This window comes from Equus caballus, chromosome 20, assembly GCF_041296265.1.
Source record: "Equus caballus isolate H_3958 breed thoroughbred chromosome 20, TB-T2T, whole genome shotgun sequence".
NCBI lineage: Eukaryota > Metazoa > Chordata > Mammalia > Perissodactyla > Equidae > Equus > Equus caballus.
The window spans coordinates 980,869-992,577 of NC_091703.1; positions in this window are offsets into that span (position 1 = coordinate 980,869).

The window sequence follows — 11,709 nt, forward strand, 5'->3', positions numbered from 1 at the left end:
CTCATGTCTGTGAGAATGTCAGTCTTTCCCTGCTTGGCCAAATGGGATCTCCATCTCTCATGCAACTACAGTCCTGACACGGGAAGCTCAAATCATTTCTTTATAGGACTTAATTTCTTCCTTCCTCCATTATAGCTCTTAATATTACTAAGTTGAGCACATAGGAGAGAATAATCTGGTCAGTGAATACGTAAACACTGGCTAGAAGAGACTGGGCTAGAAGAGATACGAGTATCTTCAATACGCAGTTTTTGACAGCCAAAACCAGAAACACAAAAATCTAAGAGGGAACAGGTTAATTAATTTGGTCCTGCTAATGTGATGGCACGTACAGGATTATTAATCACCATGATACTGGTCCCAGTGTAAAGTACACAATCATAACTGGGGAATGGTATCCAGTTGAAACTTAAGACATAGGTTCTGTTCTCAGATTTTCTAAATGTAACTGCTCTTAGAGTTCATGACATTTTAGTGTCTTGGGTTTTTCATCAGTAGAGGCAAGAGTATGAAGATCACTTCTTTTTTTTTTAAAGATTTTATTTTTTTCCTTTTTCTCCCCCAAAGCCCCCTGGTACATAGTTGTGTATTCTTCGTTGTGGGTTCTTCTAGTTGTGGCATGTGGGACGCTGCCTCAGCGTGGTCTGATGAGCAGTGCCATGTCCGCGCCCAGGATTCGAACTAACGAAACACTGGGCCGCCTACAGCGGAGCGCGCGAACTTAACCACTCGGCCACGGGGCCAGCCCCTGAAGATGACTTCTTAAGCATGAATATCTTAGAGAAATATAATCTACATAAAAACTTAATAATATGTTGTAATCCTGTATAAATATGTTAGCTATTTTTATTGAAGAACATTGCATGTCCCCTAACTGGGTATTATAAAAGAAACAATTTGCCTTTTTAGGATAAAATTGTGCTTATCAGCCCTGGTCTGATAATGCTCACCAAAAAAAAGGGGGGAAAAATCAGGACTTTTACTTGAGAATGCATTTTTAATTTATAAATCAAGACTTTCTAGAAAAGAGGAAATTTCCCTCCCATCGAAATGGAGCAGAAACAAACAGACATTTGTGAATCATAACCTGCCCAAAAAATCCGATGTGATCAAGCGTCTCATAAAGTGAGACCATTAGTAAGACTGACAGTGGCCTTAAGCAGCAACAAAAGGCATGTGGGTAAATAAAACGATTCCTTATTTTCTTCTATTTCAATTAGTATTTGGACATGTTTTTGGGAAGACAACTAAAAATCAGATATTATTCCAAAGTTTTGTTAAATTTTTCTTATATCAATAATTTAAAATCAATGATTTTATGAAAGAAAATCAACCATCCTCAATGTTGACTTTTGTGTGTAAAACAATTCTTTCCTCTCATCAAGGTTCTTCTTTTGGGGATGGCAGGACTGAGGAGGAAGTCAGGAGGCACCAGGCTTTTCTTGGGGCACAGAATGACTTCCTTACACGACACTCTCCAGGTCCACACCCGCCCTGCTCATACACATAAACAGATGGAAAAGAGGACAGAGCCTGGACTATGGGAAGAGGTTTACAGCACGTTCCTGGGGTCCGAGCTCTGGGAACCCCGAGGCTCTGAGACAGTAGCTGCCCCTCAGAGCTCCCAAGTAGAGAACTCCCCAGGCTTTCCCAAACTAACCTCGGTGCCCCCTGGCTGGAAATCTCCCTTTAGGGCTCAATATCCTACTTCCCTCTTGCAGCCAAGCAGCTGTGAGGCGAGAAGAGGAGGAAGCGCCAGGGAGCCCAGAGCCACCAGAAAGCGACGCCACAGAGCCACAGCCATCACACCTGCACAGGGGAAGGACATGCACCAAATCCCCGTCACCCCAGCACAGCCACGCACCTGTCACAGCCTCGCAGCCACACTCACGGCACGGAGGCGCATCCCACCGCTCACTCGCATCTCACACACACACCCCGCCACACGCTGCCCGTCTGTCCCCACAGACACACACCGTCCTCTGCCGTTCAGGCCCGAGAGTCCCGTGAGGACTGGCGTCCCTACTACCGGCCTCCACGCTGTGAGCGCTTCCGCCGCCACCCCTCCTGGTTCACGTCGGGCTCCGAAGTGACTCGCTTCACAGGATTCCCGCATCCTGTGCTAATACATCCACAAATGAGCTCCACTCACCTTGCGAAGAGGGAGAACCGCGCGAACACGGAATGGAAGCCGAAGATCTGGAGTGACCGCTGCCCTTTGGGAAGTGTCGCTCCAACCTGAACATCTCCGGGCGCGGCGGCTGGTCAGAAAGGCCGCCGAAGCGCGGAAGTCCCGGAAGAACGGCACCGCGAGAACCGCCCGGAGCCCGGCCCGAGCGCAGGTCTCTCCGCCAGGAGCGCGACGCGAGGGCGCGTGCGCGGGCACGGAGTCTGCGCGGAGGCCGCTGGTGCGCGTGCGCGGTCCAGAGGCGCCGCTGCGCCCAGGAGGCCGAGCAGGGCGGCCCGGCGCCGGCTCCGAGCGTCCGGCCTGTGCGCACAGAGCCGCGCGGGAGGGTCGGCGGGGCGGCCCCGGGGCGAGAGCGCACGGCGGGTGTGAGCTCTGAGGGCGGGGCCCCGGGCGAGTCCCCTCAGGCGGCTGCAGCCTGGGGACAGCATATGGGGCAAGCAACACCTGATCCCGCCGGGTATCGGCTGCTTTATTCAGTGTCTGTTAGCTGCGTTTAAAGGGTGTGCAGGAGTGAAGTAATACACATTTACTTAATTCTCTAGGCTAAGCTATAATAGTCAAAACGGAATGAATAATTAAATGTAAAAGCGATCTGGAGATACACCTGCATATGTTTTTGTAATGTTAAGTTAGGGACAGATTTTCCAACCATAACTGAAGATAGAAATGCTAAATAAATACTGAGATTTGACTTGATAATTATGTGTAAACATCCGAATCATCTAAATGACAATCAATTAACGAAATAAAAATTGATGCAAGACAAAAATTCAATAACTTAACACATATAATGAACAGACAGATAATCTCAAGGCACTGTGTTTTTGTCGCTCAAAATAATGGTCACTAGTCTAAGAGGAGAGTAGCAATAACTATAGAAATGTAAATTATATATGCAAATTATCAGCATTACATGATGATAGTTGAAAATACAAATTACCATTAGTAATAAACATTATCATCAAATACATCAGAATCAGAATTACTTGACCTTTTAGGAATTGATCCTGCTCTCCATAATGAGTAACTAAGAAAATATGGGTCATTTTTTTCCCTTAACTCTGTTTATGCTCCTGAATCTCCTGATGCATTTTATTGCTCCATCTTTTTCGTAATTATTTTTTGTAGCTTCTTTCTCTTCAGCTGAGACATCTCCTATATTCTCTTTACGCTATTCCATAAATGATCCCAATTTCTTCCTAGGCATCATTGGTGAATTCCATGCTTGTGATGACAATGTAGTGATAAATTATCCATGTGTTTTTTCTTCCAGTTTTGTCTATTCCTCAAGTGACTCTCCTGGATGTAGCAATAGGCCAGTAGCGATGCATGACATTTTGGTCAGGTCAGGCAGTGAGAAGGAAAGAAAATCTAAACTCTCTCTTTGAGGTTTTCAATGCAAGATCTGGGTGGAAGCCGACAAATAATTTGGAAGTACCCACGATTAGTCAGTATGAGGATTTTATGCTCCCTCAAGAGTAATTGAGGTGGGGAGTCGGGATGGGGGGTGAAAGGGATGAAGAGGGTTGAATAACAAACTTCCAGCTATAAATAAATGTCTTGGGCATGTAACGCACTTGTTGACTCTATTTATATTTATATTAACTATAGTTAATAACGCTATATTGTGTATTTGAAAGTGGCTGAGTAGATCCTAAAATTTCTCATCAGAAGAAAAAATATGTAATTATGTATAGTGATGGATGCTAACTAGACTTATTGTGGTGACCATTTCACAATATACACAGATATTGAATCGCTATGTTGTACACCTGAAACTAATATAATATGGCAATTATATCTTAATTATTGTTTTTAAAAAGAGTACTCGAGGTGGTTTTATCAGATGGACAAAAGAAGCTATTTCAAAGGGAAACAAGAAGACCTAATATTTAGAGTCTAATATTTAGACTCCGTGGGGTCCTTGAGAAATGACTCTGTGTCCTGGCCACACTACTGGACAGTGCACTTGAAATACCAAGTAAAGTAAAAGAAATAAATGATATCAGTGCCCCACAAACATTTTCACGTAGGATGATGTAGGAATCCCGGGTTCCCTCCTACCCTGTCCCCCACACACAAATCTTGACCAGGGACAGAATTACAGAAAAGAAAAGGCTGAGTAAATTTACACCACAATCATCACCACACACCCACCAGAAGCCTCAAATTAAAATTTGAACAGTATTAAGTGTCAGCAAGAATGTTAAGATATGGGAATTACAGTGTGGGACTATCAATTGGTTTGTTGACTTTGAAGAAAAAAATGACAATATCCCCAGTAAAGCTGAAGATATGGTTACCCTATGATCCCTGCTTAATACCATAAGTAAATCCATGCGAATGGTAACCAGATATATATATATGTGTGTATATATATATACACACACAGAAGAATCGTCTCAGAAGCATCATTTGTAACTGCCCAAAGTGAACCCAATCCAGACCTCCATCAACAATCAAAGGAATAAACAAAATGGTGTATTAATAGGATTAACTTGCAACACTGAGTATGAATCTTAAATACTTAACATTGAATGAAAGAAATCAGATGCAACAGTATATATATGTTACCCTAATTACACAAGGGAAAAAAAACAGGCAAAAATCAGACTGTGATTTTGGCATAGAAATAGACATGATAAGAGTATAAAGAAAGGCAAGGGAGGGTTATTATACTAATTTGGATATTCGATACCCTGGGGGCAAGAGGAGTCTAGCAACAGTAGGGGGCATGCAGGAGACCTACTGGTGGTAGTAGTACTCTATTTCTTGACCTGGGTTGATGTCACACAGTTGTTTATTTAATAACCATCTATATGTATCCATTTTTTTTGTTAAGATTATGATAGTTTACAACCTTGTGAGATTTCAGTTGTACATTATTGTTGGTCATGTTGTGGGTACACCACTTCATCCTTTGTGCCCTCCCCCTACACCCCCTTTCCCCTGGTAACCACCGATCAGTTCTCCTTGTCTAATATGTATCCATTTTTGTGTTTGTATATTTCACAATGAAAATGAAATAGAAGAAAGGAAGGTGAAAAGAAAGAAATTTCTCTATTCATGAAACTTCTTAAAGTTATAATTTTGGTCAATCAGGTTCTTCTCCAAATTCAGATTCTAAAAAAGTGAAAGCACAAACACTGTTTTCAGGACAAGTGTAACTGTTCTTTGTAAATGTATTTCAAGTCAATGACCAGCTCACACTGACCTCTGAGTCCGTAGGTTACAATCTGATTGCCTCAGTACTTAAAATAAGCTTAACTGGACATTTTCAAAGATTATTTTCACAGAGCTACAATTCACTCAGGCTCTTTTTTCTGTGGATCTCAAAACAGGAATCCTGCCTCAGCAAATCTAGTATTTATTTGTCAGTATGCTTTGGAGGAGAAAGAAAAACATTCTTAATTTTGTCAACTTAATAATGGAAATTGAATGTGACTGTTGGGGGAGGCGAGCCTCCTTTCACAATTATGAAAGAACACAGGTTTATTAACCGTGGAGGATCCCAAAGTGAAGCCTCTGGGTCTCTTCCTAGGTCTGAGTTGACTTGTGGTGTCTTCTTTTTGTCCTTTTCTTCATATTCTGATGATTAGACCACTTGACCCTCCTTCATGCTGACAGATCACCGTTGGAGCTGTGAGGTTCCTGTTACCCCAAGCTGGTGGCATAGTCTCTCCAGTTCCCGCTTTCCTCATTGCCACTGGAAAAATCCCCTAGGTTTCCTCAGTTTGAAGTTCTGCTTATTTCAAAATAGTTTCATTATCCCTGCTACTGTGAACATCTCGCCCTCTTGTTTCCAAGAACAATGTTTAATGAAAAGACCTCTTCTCAAACTAAAGATGAAATCCCATCATTCTACTTATTGTATGTAGGAAATCCACATCTACAGAACCCTTCAGAGAGGGACCCCTCTTGCCCTGGAGTAATCCTATTAAGCACCTTCATCTCACTGTTTCTAATTATAATAAGAAAGGCAGAAGAAACTCGGTTTCTCCTATAATGAATTCATACAAGAATTTCTGCAAGTGACAAAACGTTGGAGAGAATGACTTCAACACTCAACAGACTGATTTTTTAAAAAAAATAGATCTGATTATTTCCTACAATGTGAACAGCCTTTGTGTGTCTCCTATGGCTTGACTGACTCACAAAGTTGTCCTTTCTTTTCCTCCAATACCAGAAGTTGGAAGGAAACCCCTCCCAGCTACTGTAACGTATAAGCGTGTAACTCATTGTCTAAACACTGTAATCGTGGAGGATATTAAAACTTGGCAAAGTGGAGAAGATTGTTCTGTGCCATGCATCATGAGGTCATGACCATCAGTGAAGACTGTCAGAGCCCTCAGTGGCCAGATGGCCAGCGTGCATCAACTGGTGTGGTGTCACTGAGTTGGAGATCTCTCCTTGTGTTCCAGGAGTAAACACATGGAAGATGTCATAGACATACAGAAGGGAATGCTGTGTGAGGTCGTAGCGAGGGCTCTCCTCTTCAGACCAGGGCAGGGAACCCAGCACACCAGAGGGATATGGCACCTGCATAACTGCTTCAGTGTTTTTGTTATTATTGTTGTTTTTTATCAAAATAAAGCATTGTTTGCTTTGATTCTCATTCAGAATTTTCTTGAAGATACATTCCATCCTTTGAATGATAGAAAATTCCTGTATTTCAATGAGGCGAGGACATGTTCACAGGAAAATGGAGCTCCCTTATACGTATGAATCTTCTAGTGTCCATTAAGGAGACATGGCAAGACAAAGCTTTCCTCAGCACACTCCACAGACATCCACTGTTAACTCTTCCCGCTTCCCATGTCCTAGTTCAACATGTCAGTTCTGGCACTCCAAAAGTAAGTAATAGTTCTTCTAAGTGATCCAGGATTAACAGAAAAATTTCTCTGCTCAGGACGTTATCCCTATAGTGGAAGCCTAGGCTGAGAAACACTGAAATCCAGCTTAATAAAGTTTCTCTCTGTTGTCTTATTCATTCCGCTGCAGTAGAGATTTTTAAAAAGTTCTGGAACATACCTAATATCCCCTTTTGGTCTCGGGTCATTTTTTCCAAATCCAGCAGTCCCTGTGGCACTGAAGTCTCAGGGAAGGAGTAATTAAATCAGCTAGCTCAACATGATATTTGTGATCAAGTTGTTTAACACAGCCTGATCACATGTATCCCTCCCAGAAAAGAGAGACAAAGGATGCAGCGATCTGTGAACATCTTTGGGGAGGCCAATGGCTCCATCACTTGATATTGGATCTTTCTTTTGTAAAAGGGGTAAAAAAGAAAAAAAAAATTCATATAAAATAAAAGAAGATCCAGGGACCGGCTCCGTATCCGAATGGTTAAGTTCGTGCACTCCGCTGTGGCGGCCCAGGGTTCGGATCCTGGGCGCGGACATGGCACTGCTCGTCAGGCCAAGTTGAGGCGGTGTCCCACATCCCACAACTAGAAGGACGTGCAACTAAGATATACAACTATACGGGGGGGGGGGGGTTGGGGAGATAAAAGCAGAAAAAAAAAAGATTGGCAACAGTTGTTAGCCCAGGTGCCAATCCTTGGGAAAAATAAAAAAATAAAGAAAAGAAGATGGGGCTTCTCTTTGGCTTTAGGCAGAGTTCTTAAAATCTATATAGGAAGGAAACTCAGAATTCCTGTCCTGCAATGGTTACCTTTGTGATTGCATTCCAAGGCTCCCTTTCCAAAATTATTGTTTAAAGAAATACTAATCCCTTATGGTAACGCTGTTGACGTAAGAAACTTTATGTATTGCTGGTGGAAATATAAATTAGGAGCAATTAAAATTTTTCTCAGTTCATGCTCTCTTATACGCCTAGCGTAAGAAAATAAAAAAATATACAGAATGTTTTAGTATGAATATATGTTAATACCAGCATCGTTTATAATCGCATATTATGGAAAACAACTAAATTTCCCAAAGATTGAGATGGTTAAGTAAGTAACGAAACACCCTCAATATAATTTTGTAGCCGTTAAAATGTTTAAGTGTTTATTTTTCTGTATGGGGAAATTATTTTGTTATGATAATGATAGCTGAAACTGGGTTATAATTGTATATTAAGTTATAATACTTTAAAATGCACACACACGAGCAAAATTCTATAGCACACAAACAAATTTTCACATTTCTTTTTATTGTACAAGCATCTTATGGCCATTTGTCTCTCCTTTCCTGGCTTGTGTGATTTCCACATTTCCTCAGATAATATTATTAATTCTTATAATAGAATTATTAAAGAACAGCTATTTCATGTCACTTCCTTCTCTGTTCCTCTTTGAGGTTCCTGGACCCAGGACCCTGGACCAGCTGGCTGTCCTACAATGCAACTCAATTCACCCAAATTCTGACACTGTTTACCTGGAGACAGCATCAGATTCCACAGGTTGAGGGTTCAGTCCTACCAGAATGTTCCCCCCTGACTTCAGATGCCAATCCCAAGCCCCGGTTGTCACTTGCACTTCTGACCAACAGGCTATAGATCAAACGTTCCCACAACCTCCTCCTTGGGTTCAATTTAATTTGCTACAGCATCTCAAAGAACTCAGAGATATGTTTTACTTTTAAGATTACCAGTTTATCATAGAAGAATATAACTCTGAAACAACGAAATGGAAGAGATGCCTAGGGCAAGGTATGGGGAAGCTGCACAGATCCATGCACTCTCCAGGCATGCTACTCTCCCAGCACCTCCACGTGTTCACCCAGAAGCTCCCCAGACGCTGCACTGTTGGGGTTTTCTGGAGGCTTTCTCTCGTGGGCATGATCAATCATTAACTCCGTTTCCAGCCCCTCTCCCTCTCTGGAGGATGAAGGATGGGGCTCAAAATTCCAAACTTCTAGCCAAGACTTGGTCCTTCTGGTAACCAGCCCCCATCTTGGAGTCATCCGGGGGCCCACCAGAGTCACCTGTTGGGACAAAAGATGCTCCTACTGCTCTCACCACTTAGGTTTTTACAAGGGTTTGAGGAGCTCTGTGTCAGGAACCAGGGGAAGACATCAATATATATATTTCTTATTATTTCACAGTTCCCAACTCATGTTCACTCCTATTCCATGAGCTTTCAGTGTCCACAAAACATTTTTTTAAACAGTTAAACTCTTTATAGAGGTACTGGATCATGTTCTCAGCCTAGTTTTTATCCATTGTCAGAGATTGAAATACCCTAAGTAATCTTAGAAATATGTGTGTGAAGGAGATTTTATTTTGCTGAACCTACAAAAGGAATAACATTGCAGTGTTCTCCTGTTTGTAGTACAAATGTGGCTAAAGTGACAAGTGTGGAATCCTCGCTGAGCCTTGACACAGAGGGAAAACGTCTCTTTGAATGATATTTGAGGTGAGGAGAAAGTAGAGCATTAGCGCAAAAAGAATGGAGAGTCAGAGTAGGAACTGTGGGCTGGGGAAACAGACACTCACACATTGCTGTGAAAACGTAAAATGGTACAGTCACCATGAGAAATTTTTCAAGTGAAAAGACACTCAAGTGAAAACTCATCACAAGTGAAAATGCACCCAGAAAATACACTTTTGAAAATTTAGCTTACATGTAAGCCTACATAGATGAAAACTGTAGTTTATGCAGGTTTAATAATTGGAGCGCTGCTTGTAAGAATACAGGGAAATCCTTAACGCGTGTTACTAGAAGACGGGTTATTTAACCTAGGGTGCAGCCACACATACTGTGACCTAACTTGAAGCTGTGGGAAATGACGACACATCTAATGTACTGATTTGGAAGCACATGTGTGTGAAGAAAAAAATAAATACCTACAAATGCATATATGTATTTGAGATTGCATATTAACATAGTATAGACCTATATATTTATATACGCATATAGGTAGGTGTGTGTATTTTCAGCATCTGCCTATTTGTATATGAAAGTAACTTCTCTGCAAAGATACACACCAAAATTAAAGCACTGTTCTCTCTGAAGTGAACTACTGTGTGTCTGAGCACTTGGAAGGAAAGTTTGCTGACCCCTTTTACCTTTTGAACGGTTGTGCTATGTATGCATTACATACTTAAATATGTAATAATGCTGATAACTAAAATGTGGGCCTCCTTTGAGGAGAACTTTACATTTCCCATTTGCTCAAGTTCCTCATGAATCTAACTACTGTAGGGGAGCAGAATTTGCTACCCCAAAATGTGTCTCTTTGGCTTGATCAATTTTAAGAGCAAAAGACTTTGACCTTCCCCATAACTGCCTAAAAGAATTCTAGATGGAAGGCCTGTTCCAGGAGGGAGCTCTCACCATGGAAACTACAGTGTGACATGAACGAGGTGTGACAGACAGCGAGGAACCCAGAGAGGCCCGGTGGATCACAGTCCTCTCTGTCTCCAAAGTCTCTGCCAGGTACGGCAAACAATTATTTACCAAACATTTAGTTTTCCATCTCCACATGAATTGACCCTGGAAGTCCCAAAACCCCACCGCCAACATCCCCTGTGTCCTCAGCTTGAGTTGGTAATTAAGGTGGTGGCTTCAGCCATTTTGGTGAGTTACTCAGTTTTCCTAGGTTTCTACCATGCATACATGTTATTAAACTTTGTTTTCTTTTTCTCCTTTTTTCTGTCTTATGTCAATTTAACTCTTCGAACAGCCAGAAGAACCTAGAAGAATAGAGGGAAAATTCTTCCCCCCTCTATCCTATGTAGGGGCTCAACTTCTAATAGCACATTCTTTCCAGATTTTCAACCTCTGGCCACGGTTTATCCATGTCTGCATATGCCTGAGTAGCATAGTATTGGTAGTCAGATACTCATGAACAGGCGTTACAGATTACAGACGCTTCCCCGTCTGTGGCCTCTGGGAGCAGTCAAGCCCACCCAGGCTTAATACAGCAGAGAAGGGTGCAAACATGTGCTGTATCGACAGTCAGTATCTGGAGACAGTAATGTGAAATGGAAAAAATGTTGTGAGCTATTAGGAAATATAGATAGGTCTCTGGCCACAGTTCCTGACACAGGGCTCCTGGAATACTGGTAAGTTCCTAAGTGCCAAGAGCAATAGAAGCTTCTTTTGTTCTAACTAGTCGACTCTGGGTGGGCTCCTGTGTGGCTTTTGGATGCAGGATGGACAGCAGAAAGACCAAGCTGTGATTAGAAGCTTGAGATTTCCATGCCCTCTTTCTCCTCCAACTTCTCTAGATAGAGAGGAGGGGCTGGAAGTGGAGTTAATAATTGGTCATGCCTATGTGAGGGAGCCTCCATGAAATCCCAATACTATGGTCTTTGGGGTGCCTCCAGGTTGGTGAACACATCTGCCTGCAGTGGGGATGATCCATCTCGACTCCACAGGGACGAATGTTCTCATGCTCAGGACCCTCCCCAACCTCACCCTGTGTGTCTCTTCATTAGGCTGTGCATCTGTCTCATTTATCATATCCTTCAATAAACTGGTAGACATATATAAATATTTCCCTGAGTTCTGTGAGCTGCTCTAGAAAATTAATCGAACCTGAGGAGGAAGTTTTGGTAACCTCTGATTTGTA